General features: G+C 40.8%; 1 protein-coding gene across 1 annotated transcript in view; it reads right to left on the bottom strand.

Moving 5' to 3' along the window:
- The window catches only part of LOC109951632 (A disintegrin and metalloproteinase with thrombospondin motifs 17-like), a 199476-nt gene that overhangs the window by 68849 nt on the left and 118295 nt on the right, over positions 1-12332 (bottom strand). The gene's annotated exons all lie outside the window — the stretch shown is intronic.

The following is a 12332-nucleotide window of genomic DNA, read 5'->3' as shown; positions in this document are numbered from 1 at the left end:
CCAGATGGCTGAGCTGATTGCTCTTATAGAGGCGTGTCAGTTGTAAAAAGACAAAGTTGTAAATATCTACACAGATACATAGACTTGTGCCACTGGAGAAGAACAGACTTTGTGTCCTCAACTGGCGATCCAGCAAAACACTTGCAGCAGTTACTGGAACTAGATCAAGCATTGTTGCTACCAAAGCAGGTGGCAATTATTAAGTGCAAGGGACATCAGAGAACAGAGACTCACATAAACAGAGGTAATAATGCAGCAGATCTGGCTGCCAAGGTAGCAGCTGGTTATCAGGTAGCTCAGGGGGCTATGAAAGGGATCCGTTTTCCAAATGGGTAAAGGCTGTACCCACGAAAACAGTGACAGGTAAAGAGGTAATCAAGTGGCTCACTAGGAAAGTGATCTCCCAATTTGGGGTACCCAAGACTATCAGATCTGATAATGGAACACACTTCTTAAACAATGATCTACGTCTGGTTGAACAGATGTTTGGGATAAAACATAAGTTTCTCAAGGCCTTGTTGAGCGTGCAAACAGAACCATTAAAGAAGGGCTCACAATAGTCTGCTTAGACACTAACTTAACCTGGGTTGAAGCTCAACCGATTGTATTGTTCAATCTCAGGTCCACTCCGAATGCGACACTTAATGTAAGCCCACATGAAATCCTGACAGGGAGAAAGATGCCCTGTCCTCTAACTGTTAGGCCTAGAAATTCAACACCATGCTGACATGAGTGAGTATGTCAGATGACTGAACAATGCTGTGATGAGTGTCTTTGAGCAGGTTATTGAAATCCTGAGCAGGGACCAACCTGAGGAACCAACACCAGCTGCAGTGGACAGCTGGTTCTATCGGAAGGTGCATAAACTTTGCTGGTCAGAGCCACATTGGGAAGGTCCTTATAAGGTAGCAGAAACTACCACACACTGTGTTAACCTGTGGCTCACTGAGAACAAGCTAAGTAACTAGATCTATAAGACACATTGTTCTCCAGCTGAGGATCCAGCTGGATGGACAGTGAATGAGGTCAAGGCTGATTTGAGAACCTCAGTACCTGAGTTGACATATAATCCTGTAGAACCAGAGCTACAGTCAGAAGAGGACCTACACTAGTGTAATATTTATCAGAGAAAAAAACATTGACAGGGACAGCAGACAAAATGCCTAGTCTGACAGGTTTAGGCAATCGTCCTGGTGTAGTTCTCTGTATTCTGGGCCTCATTAGCCTAGTTATAGTGGTACCCATATTGTGGTGGGAAACAAGGTCCCACATACACTGTAAGAAAAGAGCTAATGTCCTGATTCCACTCGAGTTGGTTTTTAATTTGGGTAAAACTTTTTAATGATAGATGCATGTGACGTTCTTGACTGCTTTGTGTGGCCACAGCAAGAGCAATTAAGACCATTTGATAAATATATTTGTATACTGTCCTATGTCTAGTTTAATGCTCAGTGTCTTACTAATCTTACTAATCTCACTAACCTCACTAATCTTACCAGAAATTTAGTTGTTAGGTTTCAGGAGCAACTGGCAGCCACTTCTCTTATGTTGTATCAGAACAGATTGGCATTAGACTTCATTCTGATTGAAAAAGGGGGTGTTTGTACTATGTGTAGCAAATCCCCGTTATTGTTATTTGGTTTATTATAGGTAGGTACTGTCGTCTTGTGCATTTATGTCAGGCATCCATACAGTCCAGCATCATCAATAGTTAACACTATGATTGGGCAACAGTGTTGTACTTACATCTTAAATAATACTGCTCCTGATGGCTCTATTGCCAGGGTTGAAATTTTATTAGAGGAGATGGCTGACCATTCAGAAATTAAAAATTACATCGATGATTGGTGTGTTAAAAATGTTTTGGTAAGTGGAAAAATTTAATGATTTCTTAGCTACATCTTTTGTGGCAGCAGTTACTTGGCTGACCTTGTGTGGATGCTGCAGCATCCCCTGCATTAGGCATATTTGTCTAAAGTGTATCACCACTGCCACTGATAATAGATATCCCAATATGCTTGGGAAACTATGCCCATGATCTCACTCACTGAGCCTGGTGAGTTTGAGAATGAAGAGGACCCCTTCGACGGGGAAGAAGACCATGACCTTTCTACATACTCTTGCTAAGGGTTAACACATACCCACATATATTCTTGGCATACACGTAGGTGGTGTGGACTCATAGGTGTGTGATTGATTTTGATTATTGAGTAGAATTTTGTGATAAATGTGCGATACTGGAAGAAGATCTTTAGTCTCCAGCATGATGTATTTCTCCTGCAAATGTTATGATTAACCAATGATTGTTTTGCAACACGCTGTTTAAATATTTCCATGTTTTTGTCTGAAAAATGCTATAATTGCAATGAAGACCAGCTTGCACATAGAAGCCCACATATAGGATCACTGCAATGAACACCAGCGTACGTCTTCTCCTTGGAGGCCTAGTCTGGGGACAACAGGGACATTTGATATAGGTTGATGCGATAAAAAGCGTGTCAAAAGGGGGAATTTGTTAGAAATTAATAAATTAGTCAGATAATTGTTAGACTTTAATGTGTTAGCAATGCAGTTTAGTAAGATTCAAAGTCTGCTCTGTTTCAAGGTTAGCAGTAAGCCATGTGTTAGGTATTTTTAGTCAGATAGACATTGGTTAGACACTTCATGTATTAGAAATGTTTAGTTTAGACAGGATGTCTAGCTCAGGCTGTTAAATGCTTAGTCATTCCCATGGGGTACTCCAGGTTGTTCAGGTTCAAGGATAACTAGATAGAAAGTTGATTACTGTTAGGAGACAGAATGTTTATTATTATTATGACGTGTTTAATCATAATCGTAATCATAATATTTTTTTATGCTTAATGTCATGACATGTCACTAGATGTCATGTCAGAATGTCTTGGATACACACCACACAATCGAATAAATTGTTGAACTATTCATGACTGTTCTGGCCACAATACAAATGCTAAGCTGTGGAGACAGTGGAATGTAAGAGCAAATGACTGCAACCACAACTTTATTATGCCTGGGTGCAGTACACCTGAACCCCCTTTGTGTAATGTAAATGCGTAGGGGGGTGCAGTGTGTGGTCATTGAAAATGTGTTCTGATACATATATGTTCTTCACACAAAATGAGCCAAGGCCATTGAGTTTGAGCCTGAAAAAAAAATTACTTGTATCTTTTTTTCTTTAGATAAAAAGTGAAAACAGGTGTACTGCACCCGAAACATACACAAGGTATCCCTTGCGTACATTTCGGCCTACCCTTATGTAATGTAATCTAATAAAGGTAAAGGACAAATGTAAACATCTGTTGATTATTAGAGTTGATTATTACATTGTTTTAGATTAAAATTCTTTGATTATGTTGAGTTACAAAGCCAAAAGATGATGCGGGTGGAGCACACCTGCGAACACCACCAGTGTAAACTAAACATGAAAAGTACACCAGGGTAAAATAAATATGTCAAAACATTTATAAGACAATCTTGAAGTGTTTCATGCATGTTATTGCACATTTGTTTAAGATGTGGTGGCAGTGGAGGAGTGGGGAACTGGGTGTGAGTTCAGTTTACTGATGCTGATTGTATGTTCATATTTTTTGGATCTGGTTAAAAGCAATGCAGATTCATTTTGTAGATTTGTTTTAGCTGTAATACAGCATATCTGTGGCTAAAGATTCATTAGGCTCACAAGAAAGATGCTTTTTTTACACCATTAATTTGAAAAAGAATTTAAGCCACACACACAAAGACGGAATTCAAAGGAAGTAAGGCATGGTGGTGAATCAGAGAGCGGGATGGACCCTCTCCAGCTCGCTCAGACTTCCAGGGTCCTCCTCTGGCAAGACAATCTATGTTCTTGGCTTCACTGAATATATTCTTCTTCCCTTTTCCTGTCTGCTTCCTTGCTTTCTTCTCTCTAGCTCTGTCTTGGCCAGTGTTTTTATAGTGTGCTTGAGTCTCATATGTCAAGCCTAGAAAAACATTCATGCTTTCCCCCTCCTTCTGTGACCTCAGTATAATTCCTTCCTTGTCTCTCTGTCTCTACTGCTTCTTCTGCTGAAGGACAGATTCAGTGTGCAAGTTGAAATGTTCTGACAGGGCCCAACAGATGTGTAAGGCGGATGTTTGAAACTGACATAGGCAGAGATGAGAAGACCAAAGGAAAGAGACAAGAAACCCAGTTTGATTCCCCTGTATTCTGGTTGTGAGCTTTATATTAATGTGTAAGGTCCAGAAATAATTTTGAGATAAATGCAAGTACTAGACAGCAGAGATGAGGATGTGGAGGTTCTCTTTAGGAGTGTGTCAAGTTTGCTTGGCTGCACCTGCCTCTCTCACCTCCCTCTCTTTGTTTTCGGTTTCTGATCATGCCACATTCCACACATTCCTCAATCAACACCAGCTGCACTCAATTAGCTGTTCACCTGACTCTATTTATACCCTGCTCACATGACTCTCCTTGCCAGTTTGTCTTAGTTCTTGGGCCCGCTACCAGCGCCACATGTCTATTTTGTTACTCTGGCTTTGTATGCCTTCTACCCTTGCCTTTCTCCCAGTTTTTCTTACCGTTTCCCTTTTCATTTACTCCACAGGTTACCTCCTCCGGATTGCTCCTCCAAGCCTCTTCCAGCTCCACCAGGCAGCCAGTGAGTGACCCTAACATTCCGCAGCTAGACCTCTTTCCTTCCCCCCGCCCCCAGAGACTAACCCCCTTACTGATTGACACCTGGTTCTGTATAATATATTCATGCCCTGTTTTTGTTTTTGTTCACATAACCTGTAAATAGCCTGTACAACACTATTAAACTGCTTGCACTGAAGTCAGCCCTCTAGGTCCATTCTTTTTCGCTCACTCACCCTCCCGTGTGTGAGTAACCAGGATGGACAGGATTAAGAATGAGCACATCAGAGGGACAACTCAGGTTGGCTGTTTTGGGGACAAGGTCAGAGAGGCCAGATTGAGATGGTTTGGACATGTGCAGAGGAGGGATAGTGGTTATACTGGCAGAAGGATGTTGGAGATGGAGCTGCCAGGCAAGAGGTCAAGAGGAAGGCCAAAGAGGAGATATATGGATGTGCTAAAAGAGAACATGAAGCTAATTGGTGTGAGAGTAGAGGATGCCAAAGATAATTAGGTGGAAACAGATGATTCGCTGTGGTAACCCCTAATGGGAACAGCCGAAAGAAGAAGAAGATAAACTGCACAGTACAATTGTAAATACAGGATCAGACCACAGCTTTGGAGAATTGCTCATTTTTGACTACCTCTGCTGTTTTGCACAAACCTTCTGGTTATATTACATGTAAATCTACTGGTGACTGTTTTTTACCATCATATCTGCTGCTGGTCATTTGCTCTACTGTCCGTATACTTCTCATAAGCTATTATGCACCTCATCACTAACGCTCTGTTGATGCTGACCACCTGACAATCTTTTGTTATTGGTTGCACTACTGTCACTGACTGTACATGGTTTTTGAGTAATAGCCTATTGGTTGTACCATTTAGTTTTATCCTAATTACTTTTATCCAGTTTCTTATTCTATTTTAGTTTCCTAAACGGTATGGGCACTCAATACAAGGTGAGAGAGAAATGGTATTTCGATTTTCTGTATGTCCTGCACATATAGTGAATTGACAATAAAAAATCTCTGAACCTTCTGTATTGGATCTTTACTCTATATGGATCTTTACTCTATATTTTAGTGCAGACATGTAGATTTATCTGAGTCCACTAACAATTAATTTGAAATGCCTGAACAAAACTGAACCCATATGAACATTACAGTTTTGACTGTGAAGTTTTTGAACTGTTCATTATTTTTAAAAATGTTCCCTACCTTGAACTTGTTACCATTTCACCTTTTCCCATTCAGATTTATTACCACATCAGAGCAAGAGTCTTCTGTTTTTTTTTTTGTGCCAAAGCTCTGACAAACTCATCCATGTTTTTTACTAAGTACTACCTTCTCATGTGCCAAAATCACCAGATTCTTTTTTGTCATGTCTGTTAAATGGTGTTAGAACATGGGACAGTGTGGAGAATGAACTCTCATGTGATGCGGAGGATACCCCGATCACCAGAGCAGTATACAGTGCTTGCAGCTCTGGGAACACTTTCATGCAGCCTGCTGTAGGTGGGGGGTGGAGTCGTGCTTGTACTGGGGCCGGTGCATGGGAGCTCCAGTGGATTTTCTGGCTGAGAACCAGCAGACTAGGAGCTCTGCTATTACACCATTTAAGTCAGAGGCAGTACCTGCTTTGTGAGCTAAAAAGCAACATATAACGCTGCAGATTAAGCAGGTAGACCTGAGGAACAAGAGCAGAAGAATGCTGAAAATGGAAAAAAATATCCAAGGAGTGTGTCCAGAGCTAAAGTTTAAAACTAGCCAACTCTACATTTCTGTCAAACACAATACCATGACCACAGCTGCTGCACGTGACAAAAACGAGCTCGCTGATGAGAGAGAGGCTGCTGAACTGAATGAGCTACAAAGGTGCTGCTCAAAGACAGGGGTTAACAAGATTTATTATGATGGTGTGTTGACTCACAGTGCTTGGTTTACAGAAAGCAAGCTTGAAAGCAGCTTCAACTTAAAAATTAGAGCAGAATTCAGAACTGAATTTGAGCCACTGATGTGACAACACTGGTCACTGTGCCTCCACCATTCTCCCTGATCCAGCTTTTTCTGCTGCTGTAGTGTAGGAAAATGCAGCACTTCATTCATTCAAGGATTAATGTTATGTTGCATCAGAGTACAATCTAATAACCAAATACATTCACTACAGAACTTATCAGCATTTGCAGTGTAGCTGCACAGGTTATATAGGAATGTAATTTTTAGAAAACAAGGAGTGTTTTTGATCAAGACTGGCCCTAAAGTCCTGGTGAACGTCTACCACTGTGCCATTGAGAGCATCCTGACCAGCTGTATCACAGTCTGGTAAAGAAACTGCTCTGTCTCTGACCACAAGGCTCTGCAGTGGGTGGTGAAAACTACCCAACGCATCATGGGGACTTCACTTCCAGTCACTAAGGGCGTCCACAGGGAACACTGTCTCTGACATGCTCACAGCATTCTCAAAGACTCCACTCACCCTGTTCACAAACTGTTTGACCTCCTACCCTCTGGGAGGTGCTTCAGGAGCCTCCGGACCAAAACCAGTAGACTCAGGAACAGCTTCGTCCCCACAGCTGTCTCCTTACTAAACTCTGTCCCCTGTTGACACCCCCATCTGCCTTCCTCTATCTCACTACACACACCTCACCCCTTCTCATCTCTCCTCCCCGGGACTAATGCAATATGCTTCTGTTACCTATAACACTGAAGTGATCTTCTAATTTGCACATACTCTACTCACAGAATACTGCTCTGTATTCATTTGCACACTGTTCATATGCAGATACTATATATTTATCTTTAGCTTTGCACTATTTACATCCATTGTACTGTTCACTCATGTAACTTGTTTTCTTCTTATTCTGCACTGTTTCATTCCATCTCATCCCATTGCACTAGTGTTCTATAATCTTAATGTACCTTGTCCATTACTGTAATTTGAATCAATAGTCTGTTGTATAGTGTACATTACCCTACACATCCTACCTACTTACTGTAAATATCAATTATACATACCTATCAGTAAATTAGTCCTAACTGTACATACTGTAGATACTGTGCACTCTTCACTACTGTTATTGCATTTCTGGATAGATGTTGAACTGCATTATACATACATGGGTAATGACAATAAAGTTCAATCTAATCTAATCTAAAGTGCAGAACATAAAAGAGGAACAGAGCCTGATAGTGACTGTCTCTTTTCTAAAGCGTAGAGTTGACAAACTTGATTTAACAATGAAAAAAAGTAGACATATTGCAATAACTGCCAGTGGCCCGATGTATTAAAAGGCACATAAGGCTGAGCATGTCAGCAGAATGAAATGGTAGTTATTACTGCCTCAACTGGTTCTTAGGGGTGCAAAAAAAGGCGGTGCTGCCACCACTGCGTCACCATGGGGATACAAAATAACAGCAGGGGCTGTGTGCTGACCTGTCATGGACTGGGCATGGTTTCACCGCAATCCAGCTGGAGATTTAAGATGGGTGTATCTGTACTCTGCTGTGAAAGACCATCAACTGTTGGACAACCTGAATGTGTTTTACTGTAGGTTTGAGAAGCAGAACTCTACACCCTTCACCCACCATACCTCAGACCCAACAGCTGCTCTGCTGTGATCACCTTCCTTCCCACAGCCCCCACCCATGCATGAGGATCTGTGAAAAGGATGTGCATGGCCTTTTTAAAAACAAAAGATCAGAAAGGCACCAGACCCAGATGGTGTGACACCCCTCCTGCCCAAAAGCTGGTGCTGATGAGCTGGCCCCCATTTTCACACATCAACAGATCACTGGAGCTTTGGGGAGTCCCCTCCTGCTTGAAATGCACCACCATCATCCCAGTTTCCAAGAAACCCCCCATCAGTAGACTGAATGACTGGTCTAAAATAGTAGATAAAATTGTGAATTTCAAATATTGCCCATAGTGGAATTGTATATGGTCTTCAACTTAATAGGGTAATGACGGGTTATTGTATAGGTTTTTCACACTTTGTATTTGCCATCAGTCTTACTGCGGCAGGAAACAAACTATTGTAAAATTTTGTTCTGTGTGTGATGATACCATCCACTCTGCTGTGCCTGAGGTTGTGGGTGCAGTTTTTATGTCTGAGCAGAGAGTGAGCTGGATGGAGTGGGTCTCTGGTTATGTTCTCTGCCCTTTTATGAGCGCTGTGTGTACAGTGTGTCCATAGCAGGCAGTTCAGTCCCAATGATTCTCTCTGCAGTCTTTATGACCCCTTGAAGAGCCTTCCTCTCTTCCTGTGTGGTGTTACCATACCAGACTGTGATGCTCTCTACCAGTCCTCTATAAGCCTGGGTGAGAGGGTGATGGTTCAACCCAGCTATGTTGAAGATGAGGTCATTCTCCTCTCCATAAACAAGAATGTTTTTCACCAAGCTTCTGTAACCCGACTCATCCCCCCCCCCCTTGATGAGGTGGAGTGGATGTGTTTGATATCTTGGGGACTGGTTCGATGATGGATTTTTTGAAAATGTGAGGAACTACTGCTTGAGTTAAGGACAGGTTGGAGATGTCTGTATACACACTAGCTAGTTGATCCCCACAGGCTTTCAATACTCTAAGGGGGACACTGTCTGGTCCCGCCGCCTTATAGGGGTTTACCTGTTTCAGGGCCTTCAGGACCTGTGTGTGCGTCACCTGATAAACAGTGTCCCCTGGGTCGTAGGGGGATTTTGAGGGGGTGCCTGTGTTCATCCTGTCATACCTTGCATAGAAGTTGTTAAGGCTGTCCGGGAGGGTGGCGTCCTGGGGGGCTGTGTTTGTTGATTTGTTCCTGTAGTTTGTGACTGTCTGGATTCCTGCGTGTGTTGTTATTCATATAGTAGCTCTCCAATTTTTGGAGTATGCAGCTCTGATGGACTTTTGTAGTTTGTACCAGGCTTTCCTGTACTCCTCTTGGTCCCCTGACTTAAAAGCCTCTCGTCTCTTCCTGATTTTCTGTTTTATATCCCTATTATTTTAAATCCCTTTTAACAATTTTACTGATTGATGTATTTGTTTTGATTATGCATTTTTGCTGTTATTTTACTGTGTAGATGTGTTTTATCCGATTTTATTTATTTTTATTATTTTTATGTTTTAAGGGAAAGCACCTTGTAACGTAGGTTTAGAAAGGTGCTATATAAATAAATTTTGCTCGCTTGCTATTAAACCAGGGTTTTTGATTGGGGAAATCATGCACCGTTCTAGCTGGTGCACATATGGATGTGCCCTGCATGCTGGCCTGTGCACAGTTGTTCCAGGTGTTAACAGTTCTCACTGAGAATGGTTTCACCTTGAGTCGTTTGGTGTAAACAGGCGTAAGGCCTATACAATCTGAAAATCAAATACTGCCACTATAAAATGTATCAGCAATATCTTGGTATTAATATCTCCCCCAGGCTGTCAGAACTTTTTAATCTCAACTACACCCCCCTGCTAAAAAAGATAGAAGATGATTTCAAATGCCGGTCCAATCTTCCTCTCACTTATCGGTCGAATAGCTACTGTCAAAATGAAAACTGTACCTCAAATCAACTATCTGTTTACAATGCTTCCCACAATACCCACAGTTAAATGGTTTAAATCACTTGATTCTATAACTTCACAATTTTATTGGAAAAATAAGAAACCCAAAATTTCTCTATCTACACTCCAAAAGAAGAAATCACTAGGTGGCCTAGAAGCACCAAACTTCCAATATTACTACTTGGCAAATCAGCTACAGTGTTTAGTCAAATGGATTCAGAAGGACAGTTACAACAGTGCATGGATAGAATTAGAGCAAAATTACTGCAAAAATAACTCAAATAACTCAGTTGCAGACCTTTCTTTTCTACCAAACTCTACTTAGAAAATGAATCACTGTAACAACATCAAAATCCTCTCAACTCTGACAGCCTGGTGGAAAGCAAACAAAATCACTAAATCATCACTTGCACCATGTAGATACACTCCAATTTGGCACAACCCTGACTTCAAACTGCACAATAACCCTATCTATTTCCCAACATGGCAACACAAAGGAATCACTCACTTACATCACCTATTTGAAAATAACCAGTTCATGTCATTTAATACAAGTATGGAGTCTAGAGAGAACAGTTCCTCCAGTACAATCAACTAAAATCCATAATTAAGTCAAAGATTCGTGTAACATCTGTATCAAATTCAGGTAATTACTGTTCCTCAGTCTGGTAGCTGCTGTGAATGGCAGCACACACATGGACTTACTCCTTCCTTCATAGAGACAAGGGACTTCAAATACAACAAATCCAATAAAATGTTGAGGGCTTGCGTTTGTTGCGGTTTGAACATCTACGGCTGTCACACACTGCTCGGTTTGTAGCTGTAGAAAGGCTTTTGGTATCATTTGTTTTGTTGTACAAACATCAGTGCCAGACCATTTACAGGACTCATATTACACAAACTAAAATGTTCAAAATGGGTTTCACTGACACAGACATCTGCTCACAATGCATTCTAGGTTGCACCGACAGTTATTTTCATGCTACTTGGACCTGCCAACTAGTTAATTCCCTCTGGGTAGCAGTGACAGAGAAACTCTACACCATCTTGGGCTGTAGAATCCCTCCTTCTCCATCACTTTGTTTACTCGGTAATATCCCAGAAGTCGACCACCTACCAATTAAATACAAAAACCCACTCCTCATTTCTCTAGCTATTGCCAAGAAAACAATCTTTCAAAACTGGAAATCAAAAAAATCACTACACATAAACTCCTGGACCAACCTTCTGACAGAATACATCACATTAGAGAAAATGGCATCCACTCACAAGAATAGTTTATCAGCTTTTTATGACACATGGAACTATTAATAGTACTGTTATTATCATTATTATTGGTAATTTTTTATTTATTTATTTCCCCTCCTTTCCCTTTCTTGTATTTCATAGACTGCATAAGTTGGAAATACCCATACTTCACACACTACAATCTTGTAAAACACTCTATATCCTTTTGTAATGTCATGTATCTGTTGTTCTTGTCTCCCATGTTTGGTACTGTTTTGTTAATGTGTTACTTTGTTTCAATAAAAAAATAAATAAATAAAAATAATAAAATGTATCTGCATTTGCAGTTTAGTTGTATAGGAATGTTTTAGGAGACAGGGTGACTTAGTAAGCTATAAAGTACACTGAACAAAATTATAAACGCAACACTTTTGTGTTTGCCCCCATTTTTCATGAGCTGAACTCAAAGATCTATGACTTGTTCTATGTACACAAAAGGCCTATTTCTCTCAAATATTGTTCACAAATCTGTGTAAATCTGTGCTAGTGAGCACCTTTCCTTTGCCGAGATAATCCACCCACCTCACAGGTGTGGCATATCAAGATGCTGATTAGACAGCATGATTAATGCACAGGTATGCCTTAGGCTGGCTACAATAAAAGGCCACTCTAAAATGTTCAGTTTTACTGTATTGAGGGAGTCCGGGGGGGTCCAAAAACCAGTTAGTATCTGGTGTGACCACCATTTGTCTCACACAGTGCAGCACATCTCCTTCGCATAGAGTTGATAATACCATTTAGGAAACTAAAATAGAATACAAGTAGAGTAAAAATAGAATAAAAGGAATAAAAAACTAAATCAAAGTGATTAGGATAAAACTAAAATAGATATAATATATAATAAATAAAATTAGCAATGGCACCTCTTTAATCTACGGCAGGG

This window comes from Monopterus albus, unplaced genomic scaffold, assembly GCF_001952655.1.
Source record: "Monopterus albus unplaced genomic scaffold, M_albus_1.0 scaffold399.1, whole genome shotgun sequence".
NCBI lineage: Eukaryota > Metazoa > Chordata > Actinopteri > Synbranchiformes > Synbranchidae > Monopterus > Monopterus albus.
The sequence above is the reverse complement of the archived record's forward strand: the minus strand, read 5'-3'. Positions and strand labels throughout refer to the sequence as shown.